This window comes from Grammomys surdaster, unplaced genomic scaffold, assembly GCF_004785775.1.
Source record: "Grammomys surdaster isolate TR1022 unplaced genomic scaffold, NIH_TR_1.0 166, whole genome shotgun sequence".
In the NCBI taxonomy this organism is placed as follows: domain Eukaryota; kingdom Metazoa; phylum Chordata; class Mammalia; order Rodentia; family Muridae; genus Grammomys; species Grammomys surdaster.
Window position 1 is genome coordinate 200,525 of NW_021604614.1, and position 19,292 is coordinate 219,816.

At 50.6% G+C, this 19,292-nt stretch overlaps 1 long non-coding RNA gene across 1 annotated transcript; it reads right to left on the reverse strand.

Moving 5' to 3' along the window:
* Positions 1-2,052: 2,052 nt before the first annotated feature.
* Positions 2,053-18,672, reverse strand: LOC114620077. The gene is made up of 3 exons (XR_003711265.1): positions 18,554-18,672; positions 15,526-15,712; positions 2,053-7,533 (listed from the first exon to the last, which is right to left on the reverse strand). It is a non-coding gene; the product is annotated as an uncharacterized LOC114620077 (long non-coding RNA).
* Positions 18,673-19,292: the final 620 nt, after the last annotated feature.

Consider the following 19,292-nt stretch of genomic DNA (forward strand, 5'->3'; position numbering starts at 1 on the left):
CTTCCTTCCTTCCTTCCTTCCTTCCTTCCTTCCTTCCTTCCTTCCTTTCTTTCAACAAAATGGTTCCAGGAATACACTGTGGGTAAAAGAACCACAGCTTAAATGAAAAGATGGTCAGACTCTTGTCTATACTGTGGCATCTGACGCAGCTCCTGACATGGCAAACACATTAATGTTTGTTTAGTTATTAATATTTCATTTTTTTGAGACAAGGATTCTCTGTGTAGTTCTGGCTGTCCTGGAACTCGCTTTGCAGACCAGGCTGGCTTCAAAATTAGAGATCCACCTGCCTCTGCCTCCCAAGTACTGGGGTTAAAGGTGTGAGCCATCACATATGGCTTTTGTTTTTTGTTTTTGTTGTTTTAATTATATTATGTTTCACCCTGTTTTAAAATCTAGTATCTTGCCGGGTGGTGGCGGCGCACGCCTTTAATCCCAGCACTTGGGAGGCAGAGGCAGGTGGATTTCTGAGTTCAAGGCTAGCCTGGACTACAGAGTGAGTTCCAGGACAGCCAGAGCTACACAGAGAAACTCTGTCTCAAAAAACAAAAAAAACAAAGCAAAACAAAAATAATTCTAGTATCTTGTCTCTGTGGACAACTGGTCAGCTTGCTGTTTTTCAGCCTTGGAGCAATGACTCTCATTCACTCTAACTTAGCTGCCTGGTTTTCATTGTGTGACTTTTGAAACAGTAAGGGGGGATCAATTGTATCAGATACCAAAGCAAATTACACAGTAAAATAATTAGGTATTGGAGTAGGTTCAAACAGATTCAAGGGAAGTAGCCAACTTGAACAGGAATTTAACAATGAAGGCAGAATTTCAAAATAGCTGGGAAAGAGGTACTCATTAGATGGCGCTGAAACAATTGGATAATCATTGGAGAAAGGGGAAGAGCTGGCATTTATTCTACTTGGATCCAACCCAGAGTCTTCTATATACTAAGCAGGGGCTCTACGACTGAGCCACGCCCCCATCCCTCACTGGGGGATTCTAGGCAGGGGCTCTACCACTGAGCCGCGCCCCTAGCCCCTCACTGGAGGATTACAGGCAGATACTCTACCACTGAGCCACGCCCCCAGCCCCTCACTGGGGGATTCTAGGCAGGGGCTCTACCACTGAGCCACGCCCCCAGCCCCTCCCTGGGGGATTCTAGACAGGGGCTCTACGACTGAGCCACGCCCCCAGCCCCTCACTGGAGGATTCTAGACAGGGGCTCTACCACTGAGCCACGCCCCCAGCCCCTCACTGGGGGATTCTAGGCAAGTTTTTTAATAAAGCTGAATAAATTTTAAATTAATCAAAATAGAGTGTGAAGGGATGTGAGCATGCACAGGGAAGGCTGGGCACGGCAGCACATAGCTGTCACAGCACAAAGGAGCTTGAGGCAGGAGGATCAAGTTCAAGGGCAGCCACTGATGCTCAGTTGGTGAAATGCTCGTGCAAGCACGAGGACCTTGGTCTGATCCTTAGAACTCAGGTGAAATTCCTGGGTGTGGTGACATGAACTTGTATGTCAAGCGGAGGCAGGCAGGTCCCTGGGGCTGCCTCGACCATCCAGCCTGGCCTGCTTGGTGAGCTCTAGACCGGAGAGAAACCATAACTCAAGAAACAATGTGGACAGTGGTGGAGGAACAACGCCCAAGGTTGACTTATGACCGACTTATACACACATTCATGTACAAACATGTACCCACACAACCCTCCATAAAAGGCCAAATATATTTTTTTAAAAATAAGTATGGCCTACATCTTGAGTCTGGATCAAATTTATTCAACATTACAATGTGTGTACTGGTTAGAAACAGGCCAAATAGATAATTTGAAGGAATAAATATTTCTTGCCAGGGGGTGGTGGTGGCACTAGTCTTTAATCCCCACAGTGGCACTTGAGAGGCAGAGGCAAGTGGATCTTTGTGAATTCGAGGCCAGCCAGGCCTGCAGAGCGAGTTCCAGGACAGCTGGAGCTACATAGAAAATCCCTGTCTCAAAAACAAACAAACAAACACACACACACACACACACACACACACACACAAAAGTAAGTGTGGCTGAGTCCGGATTAAGTTTATTTGACACTACAGCACTGTACCAGCAGGAGCACCATCGACTGTTGTGACTACAAAGCAGTTTCCTAGAGGCTCCCGACCTCCTAACACTGCTGCACCATTCAGCTTGGGCGCGGGAGGCGTCGGCCAGCGTCCCACACACCCGGCTACTTCCCGTGCAACAGAAATCTACCAACAATAGTGACCGCGTGAGGGCTTGCAGGATCACAAAACTCATTCAACGTCAGAGAATTCACACTGGAGGAAAGCCTACGCTTGTGAAGGTGTGTCAATAAAACCCTTTCTCTAGTGCCTCGAAGACCCTTTGGTCAGAATCCTAACCTACAGACAGTATCAGCTCATTCACTGCAGCCGGTATCAGCTAAGTCATCTGGCCGCTAAATCAGTCACAAGGAACAGCCATGGCAATGCCCAAGTGGGCGGGGTGCTGAATGTGGCTGTGTGCTCCGAGAGAGAGCTATAAGAGAAACTGGCAAGAAAAACCATGCAGAGGTGGCCCAGGGCTTCTCATCAGAGAGCACACAGAAAAGAAATGCACCCGTAAAGGTTGTTGTGGGAGAGGCTTCAACACATCACCCCATGGCTGAGTGGTGTAGCGCCCTCATGTGGAGGAACAGGGAAAAGCTGCTGTTCTCTTCTTTGGTTTTAAGAGAATACTAAGTTATGATCTCTCTAGGGAAGCTTTCTGGGCTCAGGGAAGAGTGGTTTAAAGGTATTAGCACTAGCAGTAGCTTGGTATAACGAGGCAAGTCTATGATCTCAGTGGCTCGGCAGCCTAAGCAGGAGGAAGAATATGAGTCCAAGGCCAGCCTGGGCTACAGAGTGAGATTCAGGCCAGCCTAGGCAATCCAGTAAGACCTTGTCTCAAAAATCAAGTCAAAGGAGAGCTGGGGACATTCCTCAGCAGTAGAGTGCCTGACTACAATTCCCCAGTGAGGGGCTTGGGGAATGGCTCAGTGGGAGAGCACTTTCCAGAACGTGTGAGGTCCAGAGTTCAATCTACAGTACCTTACATACACAATTTGGTGGTGGTGGAGTGGGGGTGGGGTGTTCTTCTTTCACAAGGTACAGATTTAAACGTTTCCTTTTTGCCCCCAAGCCCAGATTTCATCCCCATGAATTATTTTGTTTCTCTCTGGGGTCACATCTCTCTCCCTCGCTCTCGTTACAACCTGAGACTCACTTTGCCGGTGAACTATCAGCCTTGGCATTCGGGACCGAGCTGCACACACCACGTGGGGAGCACCAGGGATGTACTGAGGGCTGGCGTCAGAATCTGTGTCACAGCTTCTCAGACTTAGCACATCTGTCGTGGGGTCCTGCGGTTGGTTATCCTGAGACACACCAGAAGGGAGGGCAGCTTTTTCTAGTTTGCTTATACTGAGTGTAATGAGCTTTCGTCAGCCTCACTTGGGGCACCAGGAGAAGCCTGGCTTTTTTTTTTTTTTTTTTTTTTTTAAATTTAGAAAACAAGAGTTTCCAAGAGGAAGAGCCAGGGCTTGAGTTCAGCCTCTCTGAAGATCTTGGATTTACTTCCGACCCCCACTTCCCAAGGGTAGGACTGATTACAAGTGCGCTCCACCATACCTAGTTCATGCGGTGCTGGGACTCTAAGCCAGGGCTTCATGCCTGCTAGGCAAGCACTCTGCCAACTGAGTCCCATCCCGTCCGGTCCCCAGCCTCAAGCTCGTCCCACAAGGTGCTGCGAGAAAGGAACGTGGGTAGGGGGGAGGGGAGGTAAGGAAGGAAGCCGGCCCATGGAGCACAGAGAAGGCCAGCAAGTACCATTTAGCACTGCCCTCCTCCCAAGAGGGCCATTTTCAAACAACACCAAGGCTGTCTCCTGAGGGCGACACCTTTGCACCTGCTGGCTCCTGCTGCAACAAATTGCTCCAATTCATTGTCCCCAACAGCCAGCCATAGTCACTGTCTAAGAATTTACCCATGCCCTGCCTAACCTGCCTTCTCACTCACTCTTCGGGCTCTGGTTCTTAGGCATTAATACTTCCCCCCTGCCCCCAGCAATGTTTTTTCTAAAAGTTATTCCTCAGCTCTGTCTGAGAAGACTTGGGCATGTGGACATTTCCAGAATTATTTCTCTTTCCGGGTCTGTGTCCGCTGGCTCTGAGGAGCGTTGGGGGCCAATCACTGGGGTTATCCTTTCGGCCGGGATGAACCTGCCTCTTTGTTGTTCCTCCTGTCCATTTCCTACCATCTCAGCAGGATTCCTGTCGCTAGCACTTAGGAAGAAAAGCAACCTGGGTATTTTCTTCATTTAGAGCCATAAGAAAGACCTACAGCACCCACAGCGTAGCAGTGAAGGCAGGGACATTTTATGAAGAGCTTAGAAATGTTTCAGGCCTCAAGAGAAGGATGGGACCCAGGAGACAGTAGGCTCCTACAGCAGTCAGGCTGGAAGGAGACGGTTCCAGGGTAGGCACTGTGACTCAATGATGCCACTGGGGGCCCCAGGCCCCTTTTGCTCATCGCCTGTCCTGTCATCCCCAGCTGGCTGTCTCTCTCCTCTTGGTCTTGTTGCCTCATGGACTCAAGGTGACCCCAAACATCTGTCCATAAGTGTATTAGCAGAATTGAATCACATGACCACGACTACGTCAATCAACAGCAAAAGCAAAAAACACAAGCTTGGTACAGTGATCCACACGGCATCGCTGTGAAGACGGGCTGGCTACAGCTCCAGGGCCGGAGGGTAGCTCAGGAGCATGACCTTACTCTAAGCAGTCTCTTCTTTTCCTATGTTCCAAAGAAAGGTTTACTTTCTCTTCTTCCACAGTAAGTGGATTTTCTCCGTATCATAACTTTCTCACTAGCTTTCTCCTTCACTGTGATTTTGGTCAGAACATTAGACCATCAAAGCCCTACTACTCACCATGTTACATACTCTCAGTCGGTCTGACTTAGGTTCAGAGTTCAAGTGGGGTAGGGTGGCAGGAGGAGAAACTAACTGGCCTGATTGGATTTCCTTCCATTTTTGAGTCTGGCCAGTCTGTATTAGATTCAGGTTCAGAGAACAGTATGCACACACAGAAGCCGAATCGTGCAGTATATGGCACTGCCGTCTAGGTAGCACTGGCTAGAAGTAGACTAGGCAAAGCGGATTGCAGTGGAAAAGGATATAGATAGTGTGTGCTCTGACAGCCCAGACAGTGTAGGATGAAGCTACTCTTCTGAAGAGAGTGGACACATAAAAGAAGGTAGAGGTACTAGGGACCTGCGTGCCAGAGCCACTTCAGACATCTGAGCCCCAGATGACATCACAGGGAGAAGAGGAACCCAGCTGGCAGACAGAACGAAGGCTCCAGACATAAAGCCCTATTCGGACCATGTCCACTGTTTCCAGCCAGTCTAGTGGAGGTCCCAGACGTAGTGGAGCAGAAATAAACCATAACAATCCCCGACTTGCAGAGTTGATGGTATAACCAGAGGCTCTTGAACCTACCCCAACTCAAGAATCTCCTCAATTCCCACAGCAGATATGCTAGTGTCTGCTGGTAGGAAGCTCACGTCTCTCATGGGCACATATGTTCCTGTAAAGCATTAGATAGGTTTGGGCAAGCTGAAGAAGAGATTGTGGAAGCAGTACCATTTCCAAAAGGCCACAGAGTCCAGCAAGGGGGCTGCTTTATCCCAGCAAATGGAAGTGAAACTTCCGCAACCCAACACCAGGACTTCTGACGTCACGGTTCCAGAGATGGTTTAGTTCTCGTTCCTCGACTCAGAAGTTGCTGAGCAACGTTCTCTCTCCACATCTATTCCCCTCAGTTGTAACAGGAGGCCCACAAAAGACTTATTCCAAAGCTTGTTGAGAAGATTCAATGAGAGCACTGCCTGGGACCCACAAGTTACTGAAAGCACTTCCAAATCAGGTAGGAGAGTCTCTCAGACAGACGGGGATGACAGAAGGACAGTCAGGGACCTCAATGAAGACACAGCTGGCTCAAAGGAACAGCCGGGAGCCCTGCTGGTAACCTCAGAAGTAGGGAGTAGGGCAGTGAGAAACACAGCATGGGGTTTAAACAGGGTTTTTTTTTTTTTTTTTTGGTTGTTTTGAGAAAGGATATCAAGTATGTTGTCCAGGCTAGCCTCAAACGCACTTTGTAGCCAAGGATGACTTTGAACTCTTGAGTGCCCTGCCTCACCTCTATCTCCTAAGTGCTAGGATTACAGGTGCGTGCTGCCAAGATCAGCAAGGGGGTGTCTTTATACCTTTCTATATTAATGTCTTGAGTGGGCTCCTAGAGGCCTAGCGCCCCCTTTACAATGGATGTAGGATTACTTTTCATCCTAGGTCTTTGGTTCTTCAAGAGCCTGCACTTTCTCAACTTCTGTCTCTTCTACCCGTTTGTGCCATCTCTTGTTGAATGTGGCTTGGGACAGTCATTATAGGTGCAACTCGGGACACTTCTACAGAAATTCAGCACATATTATAATTCTAGCACCACATTTCCAGGGCCAGAGTGGACACACTGGCTACCACGGACTCAGATGTGGCCTGCCCACGTGTTTCCCAAGTCCTGGGATTACAAGGATGCACCACCACACCTGTTTTTCTGAAGCATCGCAGAAGGGAACCCTGGGCTCTCCGTGCATGCTAGGCAAGCACCTTACCAATTGAGCGACATCTCCATCCCTTAACAGACGTGCTTTAGAAGAAGGTTGGAAGGGGACTGTGGTCATAGGGGAACTTAGGATTTAGAGACATTTGCCATCACCCCTCCCTTTATACAAGAGATAAGAAATTTTCATAGCCAACAAGGAAGGGGAGTTCTGTCCTTGGTGGGACCCAGAACTCAGCTGTATGCAGAAAGGAAGGGATGGGACCTTTGCCTGGGGTTCCCCCTTGGGGGACAGCTCAGTGTTCTCCTTCATGTCTATATGTTACCTCCATAAACCGTCCATTAAGTTTGGAAGTTACTGTTTCCTTGACAGGTATGGGTCTAGACGCCATGAGAACTGAGTCTGCAGACCTCCAAGGTCACCCTGAGGGTGGTTTGTGAGCCAGCCTCCCCTGCAAGCTGGGTGTGGTGAGTAGAAACTCCGGTGCCCATTCTTGCTTAGTCACCAAGTGCCCCTTCCCAAGGTCACCCCTATGTCCTAGCTCGACTCTATTGAACTAATAACCCCTGCGAGCAGAGGGGAGGGAACAGGGGCTCTTGCCCCTTTATGGATCTTCTGAGCTAATATGGCGGGGCTGCCTGGTGACGAGGGTCGGGGATAGGGTGGAAGAGGAAACAATAAGAAATCCCCTACCGCCCTGTGTGAAAACCATCTGGAAAAGGAGAACTTCACCTTCAAAGGCAAATGGCCAGAGCCATCTCCCTGTACCACAGAGTCCATAGTGACACACAGTTACCAAGGCGCAGTCCTGTCCTCAGTGTTTTGGCACTTGGAAGGCTCCACGGAGAATTCAAATGATAAGACGTGGCTCTCCTTCAAATATTGTCTGTCAGAGAAGAATGAAAAAGGTATAAATAGATGATAGATGAAGAGAACTTTTGTAGACATCAAATCCTCACAGAAACGTGTCAATGCACAGGCTCACAGAATCCTGGAGGGCTTTTGGGAAGAGGTAGACTTTGGGAAGGTTGGCAACATAGACTGAGAGGTATCTGCCTGTAATCCCAGCAAGCGGTAGGCTGAAGCAGGGGAGTTTGAGACCAGTCTGGGTTATATAGGTGGTGCTGGGCTGTATAAGAAAGATAGCTCAACAAACCAAGGGAAGCAAGCCGCAAGGTCTACGTGTCAGCGCTGGCCTCCAGGTGCCTGCATTGAGTGACTGCCCTCCCAGTTGCCTTTGGTCATGGCATTTATGACAGCGGCAGGAAGCAAAGGAGGACTCAGCCTCGTCCTCACGCTCCGCCATGCTCTGCCCAGACATTTGGACGGGATTCAGCAGAAAACCAACAAATTTGCCCAGCAGTGGGAATCTTTGTATACTATGAATAAGGGAAAATTTCCATTCACTCCATAATTCATACTGGAGAGACTTCCAATGAATGCAGGGAGGGGGGAAGCTCTTCGGGGGGAGCCATGGAGAGGAGAAAAATCACAGGGCGGATACAGCACGCAAATAGGCCTGAACCCACGTCAGAGCCCGTCACCCCAGAGAGCATCCTGGGAGAGAACGCACATCTTCCACGTGTGAAGCGGAGTTCCGAGGGGGCCCCCGCTGCAGCCGGGCGTCAGATGAGCCATTTGCAGTGAAAGCCTTTGAATGGAATGAATTGGGGGTGGTAATGGTTCAGGGGACAAATCAAGTCTTATTCATCAGCTGACGGTTCCAGCTGGATCGAGGGTGGATGCTCGTCACGGGTGACGAAGCTCCGGGGGCGCTTCTTTCTCACAAGACAGATACCAAAGAAGCACCCCCACGCCCCTGGACAGTGATGGAGACCTGGAGCGCTGATGACCTAAGTGCTCACACAGGAGAACTACATGACGGGGAGACAGACTTAGAAGGTAGTCTTGATGGCCCCATGATCAGAGCAGCAGCAGACAAGACACGGAGGGCCAGGCGTGACAGTGTAGGCCTACAATCCCAGCACTTGGGAGACTGAGGCAGAAGGGTCATGACTTTGAGTGAGGCTGATGGTGGCTCAGTGTGTAAAGGCGCTTGCCACCACAAATGACCTGAGTCAAGATGACCTCTGACCTCTACACCCATACAGTAGGATGTGCCCTACCCCCAAATAAATAGCTGTAATAAAAAAGTAGTATAAGTAAATAAATAAACTAATTACTATAAAGAAAGAGTTTGGGCCAAGCCTGGGCTACACAGACACCCTGCCTCAAAACTGGGAAAGTAGTTGGGTTAGTAGAAAGAGCACTTGTCTAACCTACTAATTTGTCACTCTGTGAGCTAACCCTCACAGAACCCATGCTAGCCTCAAGCTAGCAATGCACTTTCTGGAAGGTTCTTCCCTGCCTTTCAGCAGAGAATACCTTCCCAGAAGTCTCTGTGGCTTCCATCTGTCAGATGATGTCATTCTCCCCTGAGCTCCCCTGGGGCCCAGCACTTCCACTTTCAAAACACTCAACAGGGCAGACTGCCTGCCTTCTAGAATGGGAGCCCCAGGAGAGCCTGGGTCAGGCTTGTCTGTTCACTTCCCCAGGGCCGCGGCGCCTGGTTCCCCCGTGAGGCTCAGGATCCGGGTTCCTGGGTTCCAGGGTTCCTGGGTTCCATCCATAGCATCACATAAACCTGGCACAGGGATGCATTCCTGTGATCTCAGCATTGGGAGGTAGAGACTGAGAGACTGGGACTTCAAGGTCATCTGGGACTCTATATTAAATGAAGACAGCCTGGGTAACATGGGACCCAGGGAGGGAGGCGGGCGGGCAGGGAGGGAGGGTGGGGGCGGGGAGTGGAAACAGAAAGGCTAGGTTTAAGAGATACTGGTGCCTTTCAGACAGAGAGCTCCAGATGATACACAGTCCTGCACAGGTGACCCTTGGGGTCCACTAAGTCTCCAACCCTGTACATAAGAGGAGAATCTAGGCTCTGGGCTTCCTGAAGCTTCCTTCTCCCTCGGGCTACATGCTTTCTTCATAGCCTCTCTCTCCTCTTTATTACCCAGTAAAATCTGGAGCCTTTTGGTGGTTTTTTGAGACAGGGTTTCTCCATGTAGCCCTAGCTGTCCTGGATCTTGACCCATAGACCAGATTATCCTTGAATTCAGAGATCTGAGAGCCTGCCTCTGCCTCCCGTGTGCTGGGGTTAAAGGTGTGTGCCACCACCGCTCAGCTCTGGGTCCTTTCTTTAGTTCCTTGCCTTGTTCTTGTGAGGGCTCCTAATGCCTCATCTCCAGGTGCTCTGCTTGCCTGCAATAGGCAGGAAGGCCCGGCCACCAGTGTGTCCCAGAAGCCACTGCTGTGGTGGGTTCACTTGTAAATATCTTCAGGACACCAGGTGGACTTGGGGTTCTAGGGGGTACCTGTGTCCAAAGGTTTCAGAAAAGGGTTTAGAAGAGAGAACTGCCAGAAGAAGTCGGACCTGGTGGCTGGCACCTGCCGGCCAGGCTGCACTTGGTTTCTCTTAGCAGCTCTGGAAGCTCCGCCCCGGACTCTCTACATAAAGGAAATAAAACTGGGTGTGGTGGTGCAGGCCTGTAGTCCCAGCACCTGTGGAGGCTGAGGCAGGAGGATCTTAGTTCCAGGCCAGCCTGAGCTGTACAGTCAAATGTGGTGGCTCAAGACTGTAATCCTCGCATTTAGGAGGGTATGGGGAGGAGGAGGATCAAGGGTCAAAGCCAGCATCAGCTATGTCTGAGTTTGAGGCTAGCATGGGTTATATGAGGCCCTATTTAAAAAAACACACACACACACACACAAGAAAGCAGGCAAAAATAAAGACACGAAAACCAAGCAAAAGAAAGGAAGCTGTACATGCAGAGCTTGTGAGAGGACGCTCCTGACACTGTCCCTACCTTAGACTAAACCACACGGTCTCTCAATCACAAGGGACCAGGGGCAGAACCGGTAAAACTGCTACTTGGGGTTTGTTTCTAGAGACTCTGGGGGCACTGGAAAGCCATGCGAATGGCAAGTTCAAGGCTGAAATGAACACGTACCCACTTAGCACACCTCTCCTGAGCCTCATGGGGGAACCAGGCACCGCAGCCCTGGGGAAGTGAACAGACAAGCCTGACCCAGGCTCTCCTGGGGCTCCCATTCTAGAAGGCAGGCAGTCTGCCCTGTTGAGTGTTTTGAAAGTGCAAGTGCTGGGCCCCAGGGGAGCTCAGGGGAGAATGACATCATCTGACAGATGGAAGCCACAGAGACTTTTGGGAAGGTATTCTCTGCTGAAAGGCAGGGAAGAACCTTCTAGAAAGAGCACGTCGAGAGCTGATGTTCCTAGACAAGCGTGGAGGCGGCTAAAGGAAGCCTAAGGCTGCCAGGAAGTACTGAGGAAAGCGGGTGTGGTGGTGCATGCCGGGAAGCCCAGAGAACTGCAAGCTCAAGGCTGAGGAGGGGTCAGGGTGTGCACGGCCTCGGGACCCTGCTAGGGTGTTCAGACTCAATCCTTAGGAGAAGTGGGGAGGTCGTAGAGGGTGTTAGGTCAAGGGGAGCAGACTGAGTGGCTCTGTTATCTTTTCTTTCCTTTTAAAGCCCAAGGCTGCACACTGAAGGAAGATCTGTCAAATGTAGGCAGCGTCAGAGTAAACGAGTGAGTTCTCTTCTTCCTTGTGAACCAAGGTTTGTGTGTGTCTGTGTGTCTGTGTGTGCATGGACAACCTTGTTTCTCAGGTACCATCCCCTTCCTTCCCCCCTGCCCCCGTCTCTCCCGTTATCTGTCACTGTCTCTAACACACACACACACACACACACACACACACACACACATTTAGTTACTCCTTTAATGTGCATTGGTGTTTCTCCTGCTTGTATGTTTCTGTGAAGATAGCAGAGCCCCTGGAACTGGAGTTACAAACAGTTATGAGCTGCCATGTGGGTGCTGGGAATTGAACCAGGGTCCTCTTAACCACTAAACCCCAATCTTGTCTCTTTTAAGGCAGTGGCTAAGCATTAGGCTAGGTTGGGTGGCCAGTGAGCCTCAGAGCTCCTCCTGCCCTACCTCTCCGTTGCTGGCATCACCAGCATGAGGCCACCAGGCTGGCTTTTTAGATGGTTTGGGGATCCAATCTTATAAGGCAAAACACTTTACCAAAGGAGCTATCAACCCAGTCTCCAAGAAGACCTCTTCCCCCCTCCCTCTCCCTCCCTCCCTCCCCCTCCCCTCTCCCCAGGGTTTCACTCTGTGCCCTGTCTGGCTGTCCTGGAACTCACTATGCAGATAGAATTGCTGCAAACTCAGCTCTACCTGCCTATCTCACAGCATGAATCTTCGTACCCAACTTTCTAGGTGGTTTCTTATAGGTACAGAGAGCAGGCTGAGCTGGGAGTGGCTCAGGGTGACCTGGATAAAACACTTACTGGTTTCTGTCCCCTGGAGGAGGCTCAGAAGGGCAGGAAAGCTGGTGCCACGGCTGCTGTTTAAAGCAGGCTTTGTGAGGGACATTCATGGACAAATATCTCCCTCTTGTGGTTGAAAGTGGTATTGCAAAAAGAGCAAGCCGGAGCTTGCTCATAAACACAGGCAAGGGGTCTTTTCTAGGAACCCCATGCCAGGGTTGTAAGGCTCTGATGTCCTGCAAATCCTCTTTTACGGGTGATCAACAGGGAAAATATATAAACACACACACATATGCACGCTCATCTAGTCAGCAGGTGTTCCTCAGATATTCATATGTCACACATGATTCTACAATAGCCATCTAAAGTTTTCTCACACTAATATTTTAGCTTTTGTTCATTACAGGGAAAAAGGAATACAAAAGTGAAAAAGAACAAATATGGTCCAGCGAGATGGCTCAGTCAGTGAGCAAAGGCACTTGCTGCAAAAAGTCTGACAACCTGAGTTTGATCCCAGGACCCACAGTAGCCAACTCACAAAAGCTGGCACGTGCAAGCCTACACACACACACACACACACACACACACACACACACACACACACACACACACCCTCCCAAACACACAAAGATAAGAAGCAATAGATCAGTGGCCCAAGGGTGTACCTAGGAGGGAGCCAGGCTGCTGCAATGAGAGCCACCATTCAGGTGCCTTCAAGCTTCCCTTCACACCAGGCTGGTCACAAAGCTACACAGAGGCTGGGAATCCAGACTAACGATCGCCTACTGGTCCTCTCTGGTTAGTCTCTTGGGTCCCTTCAGCTCACCCACCTGCCAAGGGGGAGGGGCTGCCTTTCCTACAAAGTTACAGGGAAGATTATGTAAACTATAAACTAGGTGCTGTTGCAGCCGGGCAGTGGTGGCACAGGCTTTAAACCCAGTACTTGGAGGCAGAGGCAGGCGGGTCTCTGTGAGTTCCAGGACAGCTAGTGCTACAGAGAAAAAACCCTGTCCCCGCAGGAAAAAAAAGCAAAAAGTACTGTTGCAAAAATGTGTGTGTGTGCTGGGCAGTGGTGGCACATGCCTTTAATCCCAGCACTTGGGAGGCAGAGGCAGGCGGACTTCTGAGTTTGAGGCTAGCCTGGGCTACAGAGTGAGTTCAGAGAGAACTACACAGGGAAACTCTTTCTCGAAAAACCAAAAAAAAAAAAAATGTGTGTGTGTGTGTGTATGGTGTGTGGTGTGTGGTGTGTGTGTGTGTGTGTGTGTGAAAGAAAGAAAGAGAGAGACAGAAAGAGAGAGAGAGAGAGAGAGAGATACATATAAAACCACATAAACAAGGGCTAAATCAAAACAAGCTTGTCCAAGCTCAGCTGTACACTGAGACTCAAGTCTGGATTACGAAGGTGAGTCAGAGCCTCGTCAGGCCTTCGGGAACCTGGAGCCAAGGGCAGGCGTCAGTGCCTAACCCTTGCTGGCTCCTAACAGCATATCAGCTAGGTTCAAAGGGTGTCTTCTTGGATCAGACGGCTTGGGTCAATTTTCCATCAGGGTGGACCAGCAGTGACACAGGGCCAGGTACAGTACAAGGGGCAAGGGACAGGGACTTCTGATGCTTGGAGCCCTGTCATCTGAGGTCTCTGGTCTGTGGCATCTTCCATGCAGCTGAGCCCTTGGGGGAATCTTTGGCTTCTCATCTTATCATTTGGCCCAGGAAGGCCTCGAACTTGTGGTCCTCCTACTTTAGCTGCCTGAGTTCAGTGATTACAACTGTGTGCCACCACGCCTGGCTTCCAGCAATCAATCCCCCACTCTCTCCTCATCGTCCTCCTCTTCTTGCTCTTTCTCCTCCACTTTCTTTGAAACATGGTCACCCTATGCCACTCTGGGTGGCCTAGAACTCACTATGAAGATCAGGCTGGCCTTGAACTCACAGAAATCTCCCTTCCTCTGTCTCCTAAGTGCTAGGACTGCAGGAACGCACCACCACACCCAGCCCTCAGCATCCAGCCCTGGCTATGGTCTTTTTATAGTCTCTTTCTGAAAGATCCCTGTGGAATAGGTGCAGCTTCCAGGCAAGCCAATGCTGAGCTTGGAATTGCCTGCAGACTCCAAATGGGGTGTTCCAGTGACTGACCACGAACATGGGGTGTCTGCGTGCATAGTACCTGTGGGTTACTCCTCATTGGGCTTTTCTGCCGGGTCAGACAGCGGTCAGGGAGAAAGACTTCCCACAATCTGTGGGATGACTGTTTGAATCTGAGATGCCCTCACATTCTGAACGATGAGTCCCTGGCCCGTGCTGCGCTGTTTTTAGATCTATTTTCATGTGCTATGTGTGTGGGTAGGCAGGACACATGAGTGCTGGTGTTTGAGAAAGTCAGAAGAGGGCATCAGAGTGGCCGTGAGCTGCCCAAGGTGGGTGCTAGGATCCACATTTGGGTTCTCTGCAAGAGCAGGAAGCGCTCTTCACTGCCAGACCGTCTCTCCAGCACCTCACGGTGCTAGATTGAAGGCTGTGGAGATTTTAGTTGGAGGGGCCTGGTCTGTGGAAGTAGGTTACTCAGGGCAGGCCTTCGAGGTTTCTCCTCAGGTCTGGTCCCAGTCTATTCTGTCTCTTCCTTATCTACTACTATGTGAGAAGTCCTTGTCACATCCTCCTGCCGCTGTTGAGTTCTGGTATGCGCTCCCTGGTATGACGGACCAAACCCTCTAAACCAGAGGTTCTCAACCTTCCTAAGGCTGCGACCTTTCATGCAATACCTTGTGGTGTGCTGACTCATCCTGGACCGTAAAGTTATTTTCATTGCTACTTCATAACTGTAATTTTGCTACTGTTATGAACCGTAACTTAAATACCTGTGTTTCTTGATGGTCTTAGGTGACCCCTGTGAAAGGGTCATCTGGCCCGAGGGGGTGGTGGCCCACACATTGAGAACTCCTGTTCTAACCACAAGCCTAGAGAAACGCTTCATTTCTTTAGTTGCTTTCTGTCAGATAGTATATTTATAAACTCTCTCTCTCTCTCTCTCTCTCTCTCTCTCTCTCTCTCTCTCTTCTCCCTCCCTCTCCCTCTCCCTGTCTCTGTGTGTATGTTTATGTATGTATGCCACCGTGTGTGCAGGTGACCTCAAAGTTGAGAAAAGGGTGTCAGATCCTTTGGAGCTGGAGTTATAGGTGGTTATGAACTATCCAGTGTGGGTGCTGGGACCCAAACTTGGGTCCTCTGCAAGAGCTGCAAGTGCTCTTAATCACTGAGCCATCCTACCAGCCCTGTCAGGGATTTTGGCTGTGGGGATGAAGGAAGTAATTCACACTCATAGCTCAGTGCTTTCTCTTCCAGGCAATAAAGGAACAGCACCGTTGAGAGGTAAAGCCATCCTCTCCTGTCTGGTGGCAGCCAAGTCATCCAACAGACCCCTTCCTGTGCCCCACAGAACCCCTCCCTCAGACCCTGTAATGCAGTAGGCACACGTGTCACACAATGGGTCTTCTGACTGGAACAAGGGACTCAAGGGACTTACCTGGACTGTAAGCTGGGTCGCTGTCATGCCCTTCAGAGTTCTCCCTTCTTCTTTCCTGCTTGGAGCTAGTTTTCCCTCCAGGAGATCCCGAGGCCGACGGAAGGCGGATGAACAGGCTGCAGGGACACCACAAGACTTCTGCAGAGGGTCTGCTTGAGGGCCCTTCACAGGGTTAACTTTCAGACAGCTGCCAAGGCGAGGTAAGCTCTTAAAAGCAGAAGATTCACATGTGATCCCGTTACCTCAACAAAGAGGTCCCTGAATAGGCCTTTCCCTCCTAGACCCAGAGCACCTGTTGCACACAGTATAGCAATGAGGTCTAAGTGGGTATAACCTTACGGGATCAGGGTCTTTGTTTGTTTGTTTGTTTAAGACAAGGTCTCCTATAGCCCAGGCTGGCCTCAAACTCAAGAGATCCACCTGCCTCTGTCTCCCAGATGCACCATCATGCCCAGCCTCCTCCACTGCTGACACTAGGACTGCAGGTGTGTACAACCACAGCCCATTTATGTCCTACCCAGGATGGAGCCCTGGGATTCACACAGGCTAGATAAGCACTACCTACTGAGCTATAGTGATCCATCCATCCCATGCCACAGTCACAGCAAGAGATGGACACCCTTTTGGTTTTGGTTTTGTCTGAAACCAGGCATCACTGTGTAGCCCTGGCTGGCCTGGACCACTCTAGGTAGACCAGGCTTGCCTTGAACTCCCAGAGATCTGCCTGCCTCTGCCTCTCTCTGAGTGCTGAGATTAAAGGCACAACCCACCATGCCTTTTTAGAAAGAGAATATATATTTTTTAATTATTTGTGTGCATCTGTGTCTGGGTGTCTGTGTAGAGGCAGGGTCTGAGGCTCAGCTAGGCTGAGAGCCGACAAGTCCCAGCAGTCCCCCTGTCTCTGATCCTTTCCTTGTAGCTAGGGTTGCAGGCATGAGTGATACTTGGCTTGTTGTGTAGGTTCTGGGCTCTGAACTCGGGTCCTCATGACTGCACGATAAGAACTCTTAACCACTGAGTTATTGTTCCAGGCCCTCTTCCTCCCCACCCCCCAACTCCAGATCCTCATGCCTCAGTCTCCCAAGTTACAGGAAAACACTGGGGCACACCCGGTTGAGGGTTAAAAGCAGGTTATAAACCATGACACTCTTAGGGAGATTACAACTTATTTTCGTTTTCTTTTCTAGGCTCAGTTGATTTTAAATTCATGGGGAAGCTCACCAACGATGGGATGGTTTCACATACCCGGTGGGGGCGGGGAAGGGGGATAGGGGATGAGGAAGGAGGAGAGGTCTGAGGTGAGGGAGGTGTGAGGGGTTTGGGAGGAAGAACTTGAGCTCTGCTGGCTGCCCAGTGAGAGGTGTAGCTGGCACGCGCTGGGGAGGCTGCCGGATGGGGTGCTGGTTAGTGACTCCCAAGGGCAGAGTCCTGGTAGGCAGTCAGGGAGCAGCTGCTACTGTGAGACAGGGTGGAGCGCTGCTCATAGCTGAGGAGACTCTGGCGGCTACAGTGTGGAGAGGTCTGGGTCAACTGCAGGCAGATCAAGGGCAAGAGAGAGGGAGAAGCTGGGCTTGGTACTGCTGCTGGGCAAAGAGCGGACACAAATCATATACAGGAATGCGCTAAGCATGTGACTCACACTTGTGACCCCACGCTTCAGGAGCTGAGGCAAGACAATCACAAGTTTCGGGTCAACCTAGTCTACACAGCGAAGCCCTGTTTAAAAAAACAAAAAACAAAAACCCCCAAAAAACCAAGACCACATGTAAATTATAAAAAGAACTTCTATGTGTTAAGCACTCTGTAATCTAAAAAATTCTATTAAACCTAGTACTTAGTTAATATATTATCTAAGCATCAAGATCAAACCCAAGGCTTTGTGTATACTAGGCAGGGGCTCTACCACTGAGCCACGCCCCCAGCCCCTCACTGGGGGATTCTAGGCAGGGCTCTACCACTGAGCCACGCCCCCAGCTCCTCACTGGGGGATTCTAGACAGGGGCTCTACCCCTGAGCCACGCCCCCAGCCCCTCACTGGAGGATTCTAGTCAGGGGCTCTACCACTGAGCCACGCCCCCAGCCCCTCCCTGGGGGATTCTAGGCAGGGGCTCTACCACTGAGCCACGCCCCCAGCCCCTCACTGGGGGATTCTAGGCAGGGGCTCTACCACTGAGCCACGCCCCCAATCCTTCTCTGTTATTTTATCTGATACTCATATACAGAGAAACAGAGGCTCAGAGAAGCTCAAGAACTTGCCCCAGTGTGTCCAACTATGCACAGCGAGCCAGAGCACGATTCTAACTAGTGACTGTGCATCACTGGGCTGGGCAGGTGGAGAGTGGCTTTGGTCAACAACACTGAATTCATTGAGAAGCTGGAGGTTTCCACACACCCAGTGACTCGTATAACAAATGCTGCTCCAGTGCTGGAGAAGAGTCCTGACTACATTATGTGCTGAACCACAGGTTGGTCCCCGAGGGTGTGGCTATGGAGGCTCTCACTAGTTTTGTCTCAGACAGAGTTTCACTATATAGGTCAAACTGACCTCAGACTCCCACCAATGCCCTTGCACCTGCCTCCCAAAGTGGGTCACAGCTGCGAAACCCCACACCTAGCTCCAGTCTTCTGTCTCTCCCTGGTAAAGGGTCTCCTGTGTATTCCTGAGGAAGGAGCTGGCAGCACACAGGGAACTCACTGGACACTGAATTCAGGCTCTGTGAAGCAGAGGAGAGATACCGCTGTCCACAAACCTGCTTCTAAGTCTCACCATGATGTGAGGGTCGCCTGGGAAGCCACTGGATGATAACCGGGAAGAGCCTGGTCCTAAAGCTACTTCAGGGGCTACAGGGGACACAGTCCCATAAAGATAACAGACATGAGAGCCTCCATACTCCAGTGATCACCTCAGGACCTCTTGTGAGGACCACACCAGGCTCCATACAGAGCTCAGCGTTTGGAGCGGGCGGAGAGTTCAACTGCTTTTCAGCCCAGGACAAAGGGCGCAGACTCCCGTGGGTCCTGCTCTTACCAGGGTTCCAGGAACGCATCTGAAGATGCTGATGCTGACTGATCTGTTTCCATTGTAGAGGTGCCACATGTTCCCGAAGCTTCCTGAACTGTAGACCATGAGGAATGATAGGATTTCGGGAGCTCTAGAAGAAACAAGGGTCATCGGGTGGATGTGTGGCCCTTTTCCCTCCCTTCCTTCCTTTCCTCTTATCTTTCCTCCTCTTTCATGATTTAGCTGGGCAAGTCCTTTAATTTCAGGCTTATGACCCTGAGAGGGTTTGGTTTGTTTTATGTAGCCCAGGCTGGCCTCAAACTCACTATGTAGCCAAGGATGTAGTTTAAGGATGACCTTAAACTCCGGATCCTCTTGCCTCCACTCTGTGAATGCTGGGATCACAGACAGGCGCCGTCTCACCTGGTCCATGTGGTACGGAGATGGGACCAGAGCTTTGTGTACGCCACGCAAACATCCTGACTGCACCATGTCCCCAGCCCTACTTCTTTTAAATTCTTGTTAGACCTAAACATAGACCAGGCTGGGTTTGAACTCAGAGATCTGCCTGCCTCCATCTCCCGAGTGCTGGGACGAAAGGTGTGCACCACAACGCCCAACTTCTTTTTGGTGTTTCTGATAGGGTCTTCCCACATGGTCCTTACTGGCCTGGTCAGGCTCATCTTGAACTTGTGCAACTTCCCATGTCTGCTTCTGGGATAAGGCGTGTGCCACTGGGCTCCCCATCCCCACCCCTGACCGCCAT